General features: G+C 40.0%; 1 protein-coding gene across 8 annotated transcripts in view; it reads left to right on the forward strand.

Annotated features, from left to right (window-relative positions):
* The window catches only part of olf413 (DBH like monooxygenase olf413), a 270,504-nt gene that overhangs the window by 119,611 nt on the left and 135,800 nt on the right, over window positions 1-15,093 (forward strand). Inside the window, exons 1-2 of one of the 8 annotated variants that reach the window (XM_085658299.1) lie at window positions 1,960-2,655; window positions 2,758-2,980. The exons of 3 other annotated variants lie outside the window; for them this stretch is intronic. The gene's annotated coding sequence lies outside the window, so the exon portion shown is untranslated. Of the gene's footprint in view, window positions 1-1,959; window positions 2,981-15,093 lie in introns of those variants that run through there. 4 more of the 8 variants (XM_085658300.1, XM_085658296.1, XM_085658301.1 and 1 more) reach the window with 4 other exon arrangements.

The following is a 15,093-nucleotide window of genomic DNA, read 5'->3' on the forward strand; positions in this document are numbered from 1 at the left end:
AATATCTTATTCTCCGGGGTACGATATAAGAACTCGAATCGCAAATTCGTTCGTGTAAGATAAGAGCACGAGAGGATAAACTCGTCTTCCTTATCGATGAATCCTTTTCTTAGATACGTAGATAGAAACAGACAAAAGAAAGAAAGAATTCTCCTTTCGTTTAACGATCATCGATTCAAAATTTATTTTTCCCCGATCGATCGTGATTCAGAATTGTTCATTTCCGGGAACGGGTTAGACAATACATATACGTCTATGCTCGAATGAATTTACCATTCATAATTTTCAACGATAATGATTTTCATAAAGTGTAAAGTACATTAATAAAATTCATTTAATTTTCTGCGACATATTCGCGAGAAAATCGCGAGAAATTTGTGATGCGAATAGCACGATTGAAAAGGTTATAGTCGATAATGGATTGATAGAGTCCGACGAGTATTCTCGTCTTTTAAAAGTCCGAATGCTGAAACGAATGATAAATGTGAGCGTACGGGCCGAATTACAATCAGTATTTATCGAGCAAATAACGAGTAGTAGCGAGCCAATGTAATTCTTGCGTTATAATTAATCTCTAGGAAGGTGGAAATATTTATCATTTCACAGAGCGCATACGCACAGAATGCTTCATTAAAGGGGAATATTACTCGGAAACTTTTACGATGATTTTAAGCGGGTGTCGTATGTATTCGTAGGTAAATACATTCTGATGTGGAGACCGAACGCGGTCTAAAAATATATGCTCGGAGATAATACATATAGAAAAGGTTGAACAGTAGTTACGGTACGTCGCTTTAAAGGGTCAACATGTATCAGCGCAAAAACTCGAGAAACTGGGTCTCACTTAAAGCGAGCAACCCTCGCTCTGTTCGACCGTATCACTGAAAGACCCTCTCTCACTCGTTTCCTCTGTCTCTCCGTGCCGTTTCTACCCTACGATTCAATGAACTCTACGGATATAATGATAATAAAAAGGCACGTTTCTTCCTTTAATTTCATTTTTTATTCCTCCCTGTTACCCCAACGGATCTTTATATATTTCCTTTTATAAATAAGGGTTGTTAGAAAAAAGTACGAAAGACGGTGAAATAATTAATACCAGACGAATGTGGAAGAAGATTGAAAGGAAAACTCGTATGATAGGAAAAGGAGTCAGGTTGGGAGGTAAAGGGTCAAGAAGCGCCTTGATCCAGTGTCATATGATAAAAAGATTCTCTCTCTCTCTCTCTCTCTCTCTTTATTTCTTTGTAACATCAAGTTTTCAACGAATCTCACTTCTCAGCTGGAGAAAATCATAAAGAAACGGAACGAGTCTCTGGGTAGCGATGGCGAATATGTGTCTGTGCCAAACGTAGGTGAAAACTCGCCGAGGAGGTGAGTAAATTTCATGGATAGGATGGAGAAAGGGCGTTTGAAAGGGCATCGAAATATTTCTGAAAAAAACGCGTGCGGATGGAGATGATGGTGAGTCGGCTAGGTCGGAAAGGAAGAAGATCGAGATCCGGAAAATCTTTGCAAAACCGGGTGTCTCGTGGCATCTCAGAGAGGAGGGCACAAAGTTGAAGAAGGAAAGGGTAGATGGGTGTTGAAGAAACCGGCCGAGTACGCGAAGGGTCGCTTTTAGGCGGGGTTGGGTACGTGCGGTGCTCTAGAAAAGGATGAGAGATCGTGAAACGGTGTGAGTTGGCAAAAAAAAGAGGGAGAGAGAGAGAGAGAGAGAGAGAGAGAGAGAGAGAAATAGAAGGAGAGGTAGGAAGTATGATAGTTCGCGGAGGGGGGTAGAGAAAGAGAGGAGGAAGAGAGTATGGAGTTGGGGAACGAAGTGGAAGGAGAGGATAGGAGAATCAGTGGACGAGGGGTTGGAGCGCCTAGGGTCGCGCGCTCGCGCGCGCGTGGCGCGTTGGATGGTAGGTCGGAGAGGTGGGGGACCTAGGCAGAAATCAGTCGAGTCCCGGCCTCAGGTCGCGACGGGTGTTCAGTTTACAGGCGAGAGCCGTGGCGCGCGGTTCGCTTGTGTCGTAGTGTCGTCATTGTTGTCGTCCGTCGTCATCACGTCGTTATCCTTTTCGTCCTTGTCGTCGCGTTGTCGTCTAACATTGTTTACTCTCTCTCTCTCTCTTCGTATGATCGCACACGTTATTTCACTCGGTTCAACGAGCTTTCCTTTTACGATCGTATCTGAAGTCGTATCTAGAGAAACGACTCATCAGACCCTTTACGCATTACGTCTCCTCTATTCTTTCCTCATTCTCTCGTTAAATAAGGAAAGAAAATTTCTTTTCTTTCTTAGAAAAGAGGAAAGAGAGAGAGAGAGAGAGAGAGAGAGAGAGAGAGAGAGAGAGAGAGAGAGAGAGAGAAAAGGGACTATAAAGAAGGACCAAAGTGATATTTTTCTTTTAAAAAGTTTCCACGAGTGTGATTAATCAAAGATTTTGATCAGTGTTTTCATTTTTTTTTTGCTCCGAACGTAAAGATCAGAGTGTACGGAGACGTGTTAATTTTGTTCGATTTGTGGTAGAAATTAAAAACGATCGAAGGATTGAAACTTCGAACTGAAATAAACGAAAAAGGTTCTTGAGAGAATCTGCGTACAAGAAAAGTGGCAACTTTGACCGATATCCCGTATTCGCGTGGACGCTATTTTGTACGGGATACGTTCGTATATCAGTCTTCTCTTTGGTGCTACGAGTTTTTCTTTTTTTTTTTTTTTATTATTTTTCCTTCTCTCTTTCTCATTTCCTCTTTCGCGTGTGACAGTGACGATACTGTGTGTGCGGCGTAAAACGGAGGAGCAATAAAAAAGGAAAAAGAGAGGAGATCACGAGATAGATAGAACGTGATCGGAGAAACTTTTCAACGCTGGAATTATCTAAGGAAGGAGGGTACGCAAGGAGAAGAGAAAGAGGAGGGAAAAGGACGAAGGAAGAAGCCGACTGTTAAAAACCGGAGGCAAGAACGCGAAAGCACTTCTTACCAAGTGGTAAGCTGCTTCTTTTTCCTCATCCTTTTTTTTTCCCTCTTTCAAGCTTTATTCTCGCAGCCAAGTTAGTCCTTTTTATCCTTTCTTTACGAACGATCGAGAGCGGAGGGCACTTGTTCTGATCTGGGTCGAACTCTCACGATCGACCTCTGAAAAGAAAGATAGAATTCACGATGGCAAAGAGTTCGAGAGGTCCAGTCTCGTAATCTCTTTGATAATATCGGACGTCGATCGCTCTTGTGTTCGCTTCCGTCCGATGGAAGCGGATGGTCAAAGGGCCAGAGGATAGGGCGAAGGGTGAAGACTCAGAAACGACGATTGCTCGAAAGAGATGATTGTAAGACTCCATACTGCTTTGCGTTTTATCATTCGCTTCTTTGAAACTTATCCTCTCCGTCCTTTACTTTCTGCTGCTTCTTTCGTTTCTCTATCTCATTCTCTTTTCTCACGTTTTACCGTAGATCTTTCGATGGACGAATGCATTTTAGATGAATAGTTCAGCGCGTTCGCCGTTACAGTCAAAAGAGAGTCGACGATACATCTAGAGAGAGAGAGAGAGAGAGAGAGAAAGATGTTTACTGTCTAGATATTTCGATTCGAGAAGTATCGATGTCGGATAGTTCTGTGAATGTTATGTTTATACGTTTGCATATCGGCATAAACGGATTTAAGAGTAATCTTGATTTATTATCAAATAAATTAATATAAAATCGATTGATACAGCTTAAATTATATAGATTATTATACATAGGCAATTGAAGGGAAATGAAAACGAAGAGACGAGTGAACGATTCGTTTAAGAAAATGATTGATTTTTACTAACTAATATCGAAAATATTGTTTTAAAGGTTTATCGCATTTAGTTGAAATAATATTTGTTCTTAATGGGGAAAAAGAAAGAATACGTATAAGCAACATTGACGGAACAAGAATCACCTTTCGTCGATCGGTCAAGGTAGCTTTTGTACGTGAGTTCGTGCTATGGACCGTCGACATCCAATTCGCCAAAGGTAGAGAGAAGAATTTAAGAGCATTGTCGTGTCGTCTCTGTTCCAGCCGGAAATAAGAAAAGTTGAGAACGAAACTCTTTACGCGGCTCTCCGCGACGGCTCACTTCGGCCATTCGTTCCTTCTCTCTCTCCCTCTCCTCCCCCCCTCTCTCTCTCTCTCTCTCTCTCTCTTTTTCTCAACGATATCTGAGAGGACGAAAGTGCAAGGGAGTAAACCTCTGTAAATCTTGGAACGAATTCACAAGCGTATCTCCTTCGAAAGCGTCGCCGAGCGAGCCGCTAAAAAATGTGACGCGGAAATGATGCGCGATAAAGTGTTCGCCGAGATGAATCGTTCGAGGTGTAACTTTTACCACGGAGACGTCTTGCGGAAGCTATATATTCCCGTCTATGTGCGTAAATTTCTCTTACTCCCTCTACCTCGTTGCGTGCATCAGCGAAAGGTGGGAGAAAGAGAGAGAGAGAGAGAGAGAGAGAGAGAGAGGAAGAGAAAGAGGCAAAGAGAAAAAGACGAAATCGGTTTCTCGCAGAGACAAGTATCCTTCCATCTTTATTGCTAGAAATGAATTCGAGCGTATTTTTCGGCTTTTGCCTGAGAATCGAAATGCATTTTGCTTCTCCCTCTCTCTATCTCTCTGTTATTATTTCTCCTTTTCCATTTCTCCTTTCTTCTTTTTTCTTTCCAAACTTCGAACGAGATATTTCTTCGTCACGTGCCGGAAATGAAACGCGCAGATGAGACTTCCGTGGTTTTCCTCTAGCATCCTCGATCCAACATTTTTGTAAGTCGATGAATATGGTATTTCCCTTCTCAAGAATTTTCTTTCAAAGGATGGAAAGTAAAACGAATATTTTATCTGAAATAGGGAGCACGCCCACGCTATATTTGAAAAGAAAATAATTACAATTCGTGTGTTCATGATATTGCGTGTGCGTGACAGTTTGTAATTAAATTTTTTACAAATATCGACATTACTATTGACTTGTAAGAAGATCAAAGACTATTTTATTTTAATTATTGATTCTCGTTGATTCCTTACGAAATCTTTCTATTCTATTCTTTACATTATTTTATCGATCTATTTGTTTATGAGCAGTCTAGACTTCCTCTTATATCTTTTATTTTCTTCTCTCTTTTTTGTTCTTATCTCTCGTAATTTGGACGAATGTTGTACTAAAATTTGCCTAATCATAAATACAAATACGTCCTGTATAAATACCGACGGTTTGTGTGGATGCGTTTGTGCACAGGTTACCGCAAAGACTACTTGCGCGTGCGCGCTCCCTTTCTCTCTCTCTCTCTCTCTCTCTCTCTCTCTCTCTCTCTCTCTCTCTCTCTCTCTCTCTCTCTCTCTCTCTCTCTCTCTCTCCCTCTCTCTCTCTCTCTCTCTCTCTCCCTCCCTCCCTCCCTCCCTCCCTCCCTCCCTCTCTTTCCGTTGGGTCATCGAAGGCCAAAAACGTACAATGGCGATATTATCGAGAACACGATGTAATTTTTACACCGCCTCTCGTTGATTTTAGTCCTACGAGCGATACGGAAATCGTGCTAATAATCAATCATACTACGACAGTAAAGCACTTTGAAACATTCCGCTTGACTTTTAAAACGAGCGGCAACGATCGATCTTCGACAGTATCGATTTTATCGATGGAACTATTTCATCATCGGTTATATATAAAGCAAAGTAATTAATAACAGATTTGTTTGCCTTTAATTACTTTCGTTTCCATAAAATGAACATATCTTGAAGTTGTTTCTACTTGAAAACGTATTTGTATGGTTCGACGAATAAATTAGACGAATACATGTGGAGTAGAAGCGAAACACTTTGATCCTTTCGATCTATGGATTCAAGTTAGCGTTCGTAAAATTTGAATCGAAGTTTGAGAATGTCCGAGTTCGTCGAAATTCGTAAGAACGAAGAATTGACGTAAAATTCTCGTCGTTTCAAAGAGAAAAGGCGGAAAGAGAAGACGGCAGATATAAGACGATCTTTTCGCGAGACCGTGTATGTTGCATCGATTTCGAAAGTTTTTGACCCGGACGTACCGAATTTCCATAACTTGAGAAATGGTTTCTTTTGTAAAGTGAGAAAAGATCTTTGTCGAGAGGAAAAGAGAGAAAGAGAACCAAGAGAGATAGTGAGCGAAGATAAAAAAAAAGAAGAAACGAGAAGGCCAAGCTATACGTTACGCGCTTGTCCTACGGCAAAGATCTTTTACCGACTATCTCCTTTAAGCTTCTCGGAAGCTTTTCTTCTTCGTTTCAGCTTCGTCGTCTGGTCCAAGAAACACACCCCCTTCTTGGTCGCGTTTTCTCTCTACTTTTGTTTCTTTTTCTTTCTTTCACAAACACACCCATACACGCACACCTACACACATTTTTCTTCTCTTCCTTTCTTTTCTTTTATTTTCTTTACATGGAAATCGTATGACGCTCGAACACTTTTCTTTCTCTCCCCCTCCCTCCCTCCTAACCCCCCCCCCTCTCTCTCTCTCTATCTCGCTATCTTTCTCTTTTCCAATCCCGGCCGTCTGTTTTCCACACGAAAACAATCCGTCGACTTTTCCACCCCTTTCTTTTCTTCTCGAGTCCTTTCAAATTTTCTAGTCCGACTATTTTATGGATATTTCGACACAACGGGAGCCATTTTCTTGCACGAGACGTTCCTTTCCTTACCGGTAGTGTTACCCATTGACAACATTTATATATATATATATATATATATATATATATATATATATATATCGTACTCTCTTTCGGCACTGTCTTCTAGCTTCCTCTCGTGCTTTTTCTGAATTCTAAACGAACCCCCCTTGAGTGAGTTTGTCTTCAGAATGGCGTGACTCGACTATAGACGAAAACGCAAGGCGCCCTTCGAAAGGAAAGTGTTGCTCGAGAAAAAGTAAGAAAGAATGATATACGAGCAAGCTTCGTTCTTTCGGCTGATAACAACGACTTTTTACACTAATTTCTCGCGTCAGATATTGCTTGTTAATTAAGATAAAACAACGTTCAAGTCAATTGTATTTAAATTAAGATGCGAGCATCACAGAAATACGTAATTTTTGCTGTCTTAATTTTTTTATTCATTAATTTTTTTTTCTTTTCTAATAAATTCGATTAAATCGAACTCGATAAAAAATGTGAGATTTATTCGAATATACTTTGATATAGAAAATTATTGCGTTTTCGATGACGCTGATAGAATTACATAATGTGGCGATTTTCAAATGGGCAACGGAAAGAGATCAAGGTCTAAATAATCCAATAAATAAGGCTACAATAAAGATCGATATTCAATAGCTGCACGACCTCTCACGTCGGCCAGGAGTCTACCCACTACTGAATACTAGTCGACTAACGCGAGCCACGCGATACCAATCTCTTCGGTATATTCCTCAACGAGCAAAACTCTTGTGCTTTTACGTATGAGAAAAGTCGCGTACAGGTACATGGACAAGGAGACATATCGATCTGATTTATTATTCGATAGTTTCACAACTTCTCTTCCCGTTCACGCTTTTCGGACGCTAATTCATAATTTATAATCAATTTTCTTATTATTCGATCGCATGTCTCGCACAATAATTTCTACGAGTTTCATTCATACACGCTCGTTAGACGATGAGGTTTTGCTTAATTATTTGTCAGTGAAAATGTACTTACCTACTCGCCAGGAAAATTATACGCTTCGATCAACTTTTCTTGCTTTTCTTTACGAATACAAAATCCGTATGGAATATTATGGATCCAACGTTTTGACTTTATAATTAACTCGTAAACATATCTTTTTTTTTAACGTACTTATATCATGATTTGTATTTTAATACTTTAATCCATCTCAGCTCTCTATGAAAGGCAACGCGTGTACTAACGTTGACCGTATGCTTAGAAAATGTGAACGTCGTGCGCATCCCAATGCATTCCTACCACAAGCGAATCACGTATTTCTTAGCGTTTCCGCCCACGATGCCGGTTATATTCGCGAAAGTTTTTCACCTCTGCGGGTATTCGACCTCAATGCGATACGTGCCAAGTACGGAATTCCAGTCAAAATAACGAATGCTCTCATTCCTTCGTGTTAGAAGTACCAAAAACGGACTCCATAATGAACATACCGATAAAACTTGGAAGTTCAACAAACCATTTTCTTCTAACATTTGATTTCTTCTTCAACATATCATCCAAATAGATATTATTCTTCGATATTTATATAGGATGATCTTTAAACTTTCTTTTCTTTACTATCTTAACTAGTAACGAAAGAATAAGAGAGACAAAGATGCATGCATCAGGAAAAAAGGATTCTGGATATAAATCCGGATGAAAATGTTTTCACCGCAACAACGACGACCACGGGCTGACCGATGCGTAAATTAATATAATTAGCCAGCTAAAGCCTCGATAATACCAATTAGCAAAATCTAGATCGTTGGTAGAATTAACGGGCCGCTGGGTGTGACAATCCCTCCCTCTCTTCCTCTCTCTCTCTCTCTCTCTCTCTCTCTCTCTCTCTCTCTCTCTCTCTCTCTCTCTCGCTTTAGCTCGTTCCCAAAGCCCAATTATCCTAATCCGGAATAAACTCTGAAACACTTGTTCGCACCCTCGTCGAGACTGTTTAACAGGTTATATACAAATTTTGTTGCAAGTATTGTATCATAGCTTCGTAGATCTTCTTCTTCGTCTCTTTTTAATATTTTATCCTTATTACGAAAAATACTAATTAGATTAAATGTGAGCCGATGTAATTATTATGCTCGAATTTATTGTCTCTCAATCGATCTGTAAAATCCATACGTTATTTATATTTGATTTATTCGAAATAAGATCAAAGTGATTCGTACGATCGATTTCTCTAATTAACAGGACACAGGCGGCTTACATTTTCGAGGAGATCAAAGGCCTTAGATTTACTAGCGGTTCCAACAATGATTGTTCGCCGAAAGAGACGCTTAATTAGATGGGCGTTAATACATGTCGTTCATTTGGTACGATTAATTCCTTGTGATTTTCGGCGAATGGACATTATCGTTAATTATTAAATGGACATGCACGTCGATGTAGCCTGTCGGCAACTAATCTGTCGATATCTAACTCATAACGGCGTGTAAAGGACTCAATCTTTACATGTTTGCGATTTAGAACATTGTGGAAAATTATCCGATGGAACTTGGAATATCTAAACCGATTATTTGAATTATCTTATATCTTTTAATTGTTTTTTTTTTTTTTTTCTTTTTTTTTTGGACAGGTTTACTACGTGCGTATTAAAAACATGTATTGAAAGAAGCCAGATTTCAGTGTTTTAATTCGATTTCGAAAGGACAGATCGTGTGCCGTTTTACAACGTTTTCAACACTTTCGACAAATGTCGATTTTGTCGATGCACTGTGAGAAGAAGGAACGAAAATACTAAACGAATGAAGAGGAGAGCGAGGGAAGAGTAGGAGAAGTCACGCCCACAGGCCTATGGGCATACCAAGAGACAGCAGAGTCTCGTGACGCTCGTTAATTGCCATCGGATGGCAGTGAATGCCATTCGACTTTTGGTTCTTCCTATAGGAGAGGAGACACCGGTAATGATCATCGAAAAGAATGCTAATCGATAGAGAAAACGTTGGTCGTACAGGCCTCGTGTCCGATACGATCTATAATTTCGACTCGTAAAAGACGGAGAGAGAGAAAGAGAGATGGGGGATATATAAATGAACGAGTGGTCACTATGGATAGAAAGAGACAAAGAGTACGGATACGTCGTTCTGGGAAGTAGGACGGACAAAGGGTGATTCGTGACGTGTAATAGAAAGGGAAAGAGAGAAAGTGAGATGGAAGAGAGGCGTACTTACAAATTACGACGGGGCAGAGTCGCGAGCAGGCTGGTGGACAAGCCGGCAATTTGAGGAGGACGACGAGATTAAGCTGCTCCCCAAAAACCATCATTTCGACGCGACGGAGGTACGCATTATCCGCGAGAAACGGCGAGAAGAGAGAGAAAGAACGAACGTATCCCTCTCTTTGACTTGCTAATTCCGAATTGGCCCCCATGCTGGATGATTCGCTCTGCTCCTTGATGTTTGCTTCCCTTACTCTCTAAGATTATTATCGACGCCCTCTTGTGCAAATTCCTATCGTTTCTTTCTTTATTTTTTCCTTTTATCTTTTGCTACGTTTCCGTATGAATACCAAAAGGATTAGAACCGAAACTCTCTTCAAATGGAACCTGATTTTATTCTTTCGATTTGTTGACCTCCTTTCTCAGAGTTTCTTTCCTTTTTTCTTTGTTTCGCGTAAAAAAGAAAAAGAGAAAAAAACGATATCAAAATGCTTATAATAATTTATTCATTTGATATATTATTAATCAGACCGTAATCGGCTCTTTAATTTGCCTCGCGGTTACGGAAAGTATACGAGTGTATGTAGATGACGTAAGTATATTGTGACGCTTTTACGTAAAAGAACGAAAATAATTCCCGCGAGTGTACAGCATTATATACCTGTTGTCCGAGGGACGAGCAGAACCGACAAACGACGAAAAAGCATCCCTCTTTGACTTGCTAATTTTGAATTGGTCCCGTGGCGGGTCGAATCATCCTCTTTCACATACACCCACACATACAATCTCACGTACAATTATTATCGATGTGGTTTACGCACGAGGTGAACCAGTGTCGCGTTTCGACTTTCCCGTGGTCTAATAGAAAGAGAAAGAGATAAAAGGGGTAAAGAGGGGGGAGGGGGGGGGAAGAGGGAGAGAAAAAGCGGGCGCGTGGCTTTTGTTGAGAGAAATTTTCGTCGCTGGTAAACGTATTGTGTTCTGCTTCGTTCCATCACGCCTCGCCAGTATCCATCGATTCGAGCTTTTGTCGCATGCTAAAACCCCGCGATATGAATCGAAATGATTAATTGAATATCGGTATCCTACGCCGGGTTGCAAGCGAGAGCAATCGATCTCGACATTGATGTAGCTTTTCTGTTAGCTCAGGTGGCCGGAATGTAGCATAAAATAAAAATAAAAAAAGAATAGAAAAAAAAAAAAAAGAAAGAAAGGATCAGACAAAAAGTGCATGCCTTGTAAATGACTCACCGAAGTACGAAGAAGTAGAGGTTAAAGGTAACGGTGGAAATAAGGATATGGAGTGAGAAGTGAGACGGGGGAGAGTGGTAAAAGTTTATGTAATGTTCGTTATTGCATCGCACCCCCGTTCGGAAACACGTCGAGCCGTCTTGGAATTATAAAGTACCATTAAGGACGAGTTTATCCTTAAATGCGGTGCAAAAGGGCAACACTTCCGCGATTTTACTTCGAAGTTTCCTCGTTAAGTCGCTCTCGATGCTTCGCCGTTGGAACCAACGAAGGAAGCATGGAAGAAAGCAACGAAGCAACGAAGGAAGCAACGAAGGAAGGAAGGAAGGAAGGAAGTTTCGGACTCGAGGAGACGAAGGAAAAACGAAGAAGATCGATTCAACGTCTTTCAGACATCCTCCGACTTACAATCTCGAGTTAGACGAGTTAGAAGCAAAAGGGAACAAAAAGGACGGATTACTCGAGCAAACTAAAAGAGATCGAAATACGATAAAAGTGTTCCTTTAATTTTTAAAACGACCAAACGACTTAAAATTCTTTTTTTCAAATCTTTCGACATTGATTTTCATGATCGTTTATAAAACAATCAAATATGTTTTTTATCAAATATATTTAAAAAAAAAATCTTTTGGATAAAAAATAGAAAATTTTTGTATTATAATATAATCATCGTAAGATCGTTTAACTGCAGTGATATTAAAGAATACTTTTGAATTAAAGTGTACGCGTCGGTAGGCAGTAAAGTTTGCTTTCTGCGAGGCAGGGCTTTAAGAGCCCTACGTAAGCACCTACGAGTGGCCTCGACAATCCGTGAATCAACGTGCATCAGCCACGACAATGGCTGTTCGAGGTCTCCAAGAAGTCGTCGTTGATCGATGTAAATGCACTTTCAGCTACGAACAACGACCAGAGAGTAGTTGGAGTCTACTCCCCCCCCCCTCTCTCTCTCTCTCTCTCTCTTTTACTCTTTCTCCATCCTAAGTAATTGTGTGACCATGTCGATCCATCGGTATAACGAATAGTACAAACGATTCTTTGTGCCCTGCGAAACGGTCATTTAATGCTCGTAACTTTTTGACCTTTCTCTTCTTTTTTTCCCCTTTTATTTTATTCTCAAAAGAGAGTCGTTGAGGGTTGACGTCGTGACAGGTAAGATAAGGTCTCTATACATTGACTCGAGATTTAATGAAAGATTTCGCTGCAGTCGAGGACCAACGGATTTTATTTAAAACTCAAAGGCACATTAAAATATGAATGTAGGCATGTACACGAAAATAGAAAATTTTAAGGAAAGATAAGTGTCGCTGGATCCTTCGAAAAAGTATCTATTTTCCGTTATCTTACAACATTATATTCAACATCGACTCTAAGGAAGATTGAAAGGAACAGAAAGAGAAGGAGGATGGATTGATGGAGTGACAAGGCATATCTCCCTGGTTTACGCGTTCACACAAGCCGACCATATCTGTATCTATAAATACGAACACCAAGGAGAATAATATAATTATCTCCGTGATGTATGGAGGCACTCATCCATTTCTTAGCCGTAACATTCGTCATGCGACGCAGATGACGCCGACCTATTCGTTCGTTCCTCCTCCTCCTCCTCCTCCTCCTCCTATTACTCTTCCTCCGCCGCTTCCTCCTCCGAGTTATTTCGCCTCTCCAACGTCGCCCTTTTCTTTGGCGGCGCCTTTCGAAGTACCCTGGAGTTAATAAAAAAATTATTTTTAAAATAGACACCCCCCAACGGTGGTAGTGACACTCATATCCTCTCAAATTTCCTTTCTCTCTTTCATTTATAGTTCAGCCAGAATATCGAACAACATTTTATTATTTAATTTCGAAAGGTACGAATTGAATGCAATTATTGAGAATTTATTTATATATGTTATTCATTGTATTTATATTACTTTATAATTAGTAGAGATTGGAAATGACTCTTGTATGGACATTTTCTATCCAGTGAATACGCACTCGTCAGTGTAGTCTCTGCCATTATTTTCAAAACTTATTTTACGACGATTTAACGAGCATATACAAGTTCTTAATTTTTATTTCCTTTTTAATATTTTATCACGTTCAATTGGCAATAAATTTTCGTCAAATGTTTTTTCAAATTTTTATCACGTTCGTTTTTAGTGACATTTCGCATGATAACGTAGCCGTAACAAGTCTTGTTAATTTTTGTCGAAACAATATCAACCAGAAGACTGCCGTTTACCTTTAGCCAGAAAAATAATAACGCTGTTTACAAAAGTACAGAATGGTATGGTCGTTGTGAGTATCGGTGATAAAAAACAGTGCCGAGCATGTCCACGAATCAAAATTCGAGATTTTACTTTGTCATTCGGTATGCTATCAGCAACGACATGGTAAAAAGCAATGTTTTTCAGATAGTTGTTTTACAGGCTAAACCATCGAATACACTCGAACGAGTAACGTGTTATTCTTTCTTTTCGACCGTTGCATACATAATTCTTCACAAAATGTATTCACCCAGTTTTATTTTCATTGTCGGAAGATTATTTTTCTAATTGTTCAATTCGTTTCATCTAAAATATATCAGTACGATGAATTTAAACCATAAACACATCTTTTAACAAGTGTATTATCGAATTGGAAGATAAAGTCAAGTCTAGGCATGCATATAAAGAATCGAAGGGGAGGAAGAATACAGGCCATGGGTCTCTTAAAGAGCAACGCCTTCTGACATTATACGCTGAAAAAACATTAGGGTCGCATGAAGAGCCTAATAGCAGAGGAAGCATATATCTTTGACGCCTTGTCCCAATATCAAATACGTATATTCGTTCTCTATTACGATTCGTCGTCTCGATAACTTCTCTCCTCTTTCTCTCTCTCTCTCTCTCTCTCTCTCTCTCTCTCTCTCTCTCTCTCTCTCTCCTCTCTCTCTTTCTCTCTCTCTGCATGCAGCAAAAGTTTCAACACTACACGAGTGACGAATATTAGTGCCAAGAGACGAAGGTAACGTCGTCTAATGAGTAGACCGCGCGAGGAAGGCGTCATCAAGAAGCGTGTATGGAGTTCTCAAGAACGGTGAGAAAGACGAAACGACAAGGAGTTTGGATGGAGATCGTGTACGTGTACGTGTGTGTGTGTATGTGTGTGTGAAAGAGAGCGAGAGAGAAGATGTTCGTTCTAGCGCGAAAAGGGGTTTCAGCTTTGCAGCTTGTTAGTCGAAATCGTTCTTCTACCGACAGTCGTTTTCGTGAATGTCGAGTTAACGTCTATTTGCCGGATCAGAATAAAGCGGTGTAGGTGGTGGAAGACGACGAGAGGATACCATTCTAACACCTTTTACCTCTCTCTTTCTTTCTCTCTCTTTCCTTTCTTTTCCTTTTCTCTTCGCTTTCTCCGTTCATCTCTTAGAAACGTTCGAGAATCGGTAAAATCGGCGTGCAGCCGCCGAAGAATTTATCGTTTGCCTAGGCAAGAGGACGACAATTAGCTCGAAGTACCCTTGGCAGGAACGCTAAGAGATAGAAAGAGAGAGAGAGAGAGAGGGAGAGAGAGAAAGAAGAAAAAGCATCCTTTTAACCTCGAAGACGTAGCCGTTTACGAGTTCAGAGTTTGGAATCGCTCCGGTTTCATGCTACTCGAAGGAACTAATTAGATAAAGGTTGCTCGTTCTGGTCGTTCTTCCTGCTTTTTCTTTTCCATTCCCACCTCTCGAAATTTTGCCTCTTTCTTTCTTCTTCTCTGTCGTTTTATATCTTTATTCCATATTATCTACCATCTTGAAATAAAATTTTTACTTTCTAATGCTTTTCTATTCTCGCTTTACCTTAAATCTATATATGAATCTGTATATAACATATACTAACCATTTTAATCTAATTTTTCCATTCCAAGTTCTTTGAATTTAATCGAAAGTAATAAAACTTGTCCGACCACGTGCATTAACACGTAGACAAATTTATAGAATGAGTCATAATATTCTGAAGGACGAATGACGTATTCGCAAGAGTCGTAGTAATCGTTAGTAATGTAG

This window comes from Vespa mandarinia, chromosome 7 (genome assembly GCF_050613455.1).
Source record: "Vespa mandarinia isolate Hongniang chromosome 7, ASM5061345v1, whole genome shotgun sequence".
NCBI classification, from domain to species: Eukaryota; Metazoa; Arthropoda; class Insecta; order Hymenoptera; family Vespidae; genus Vespa; species Vespa mandarinia.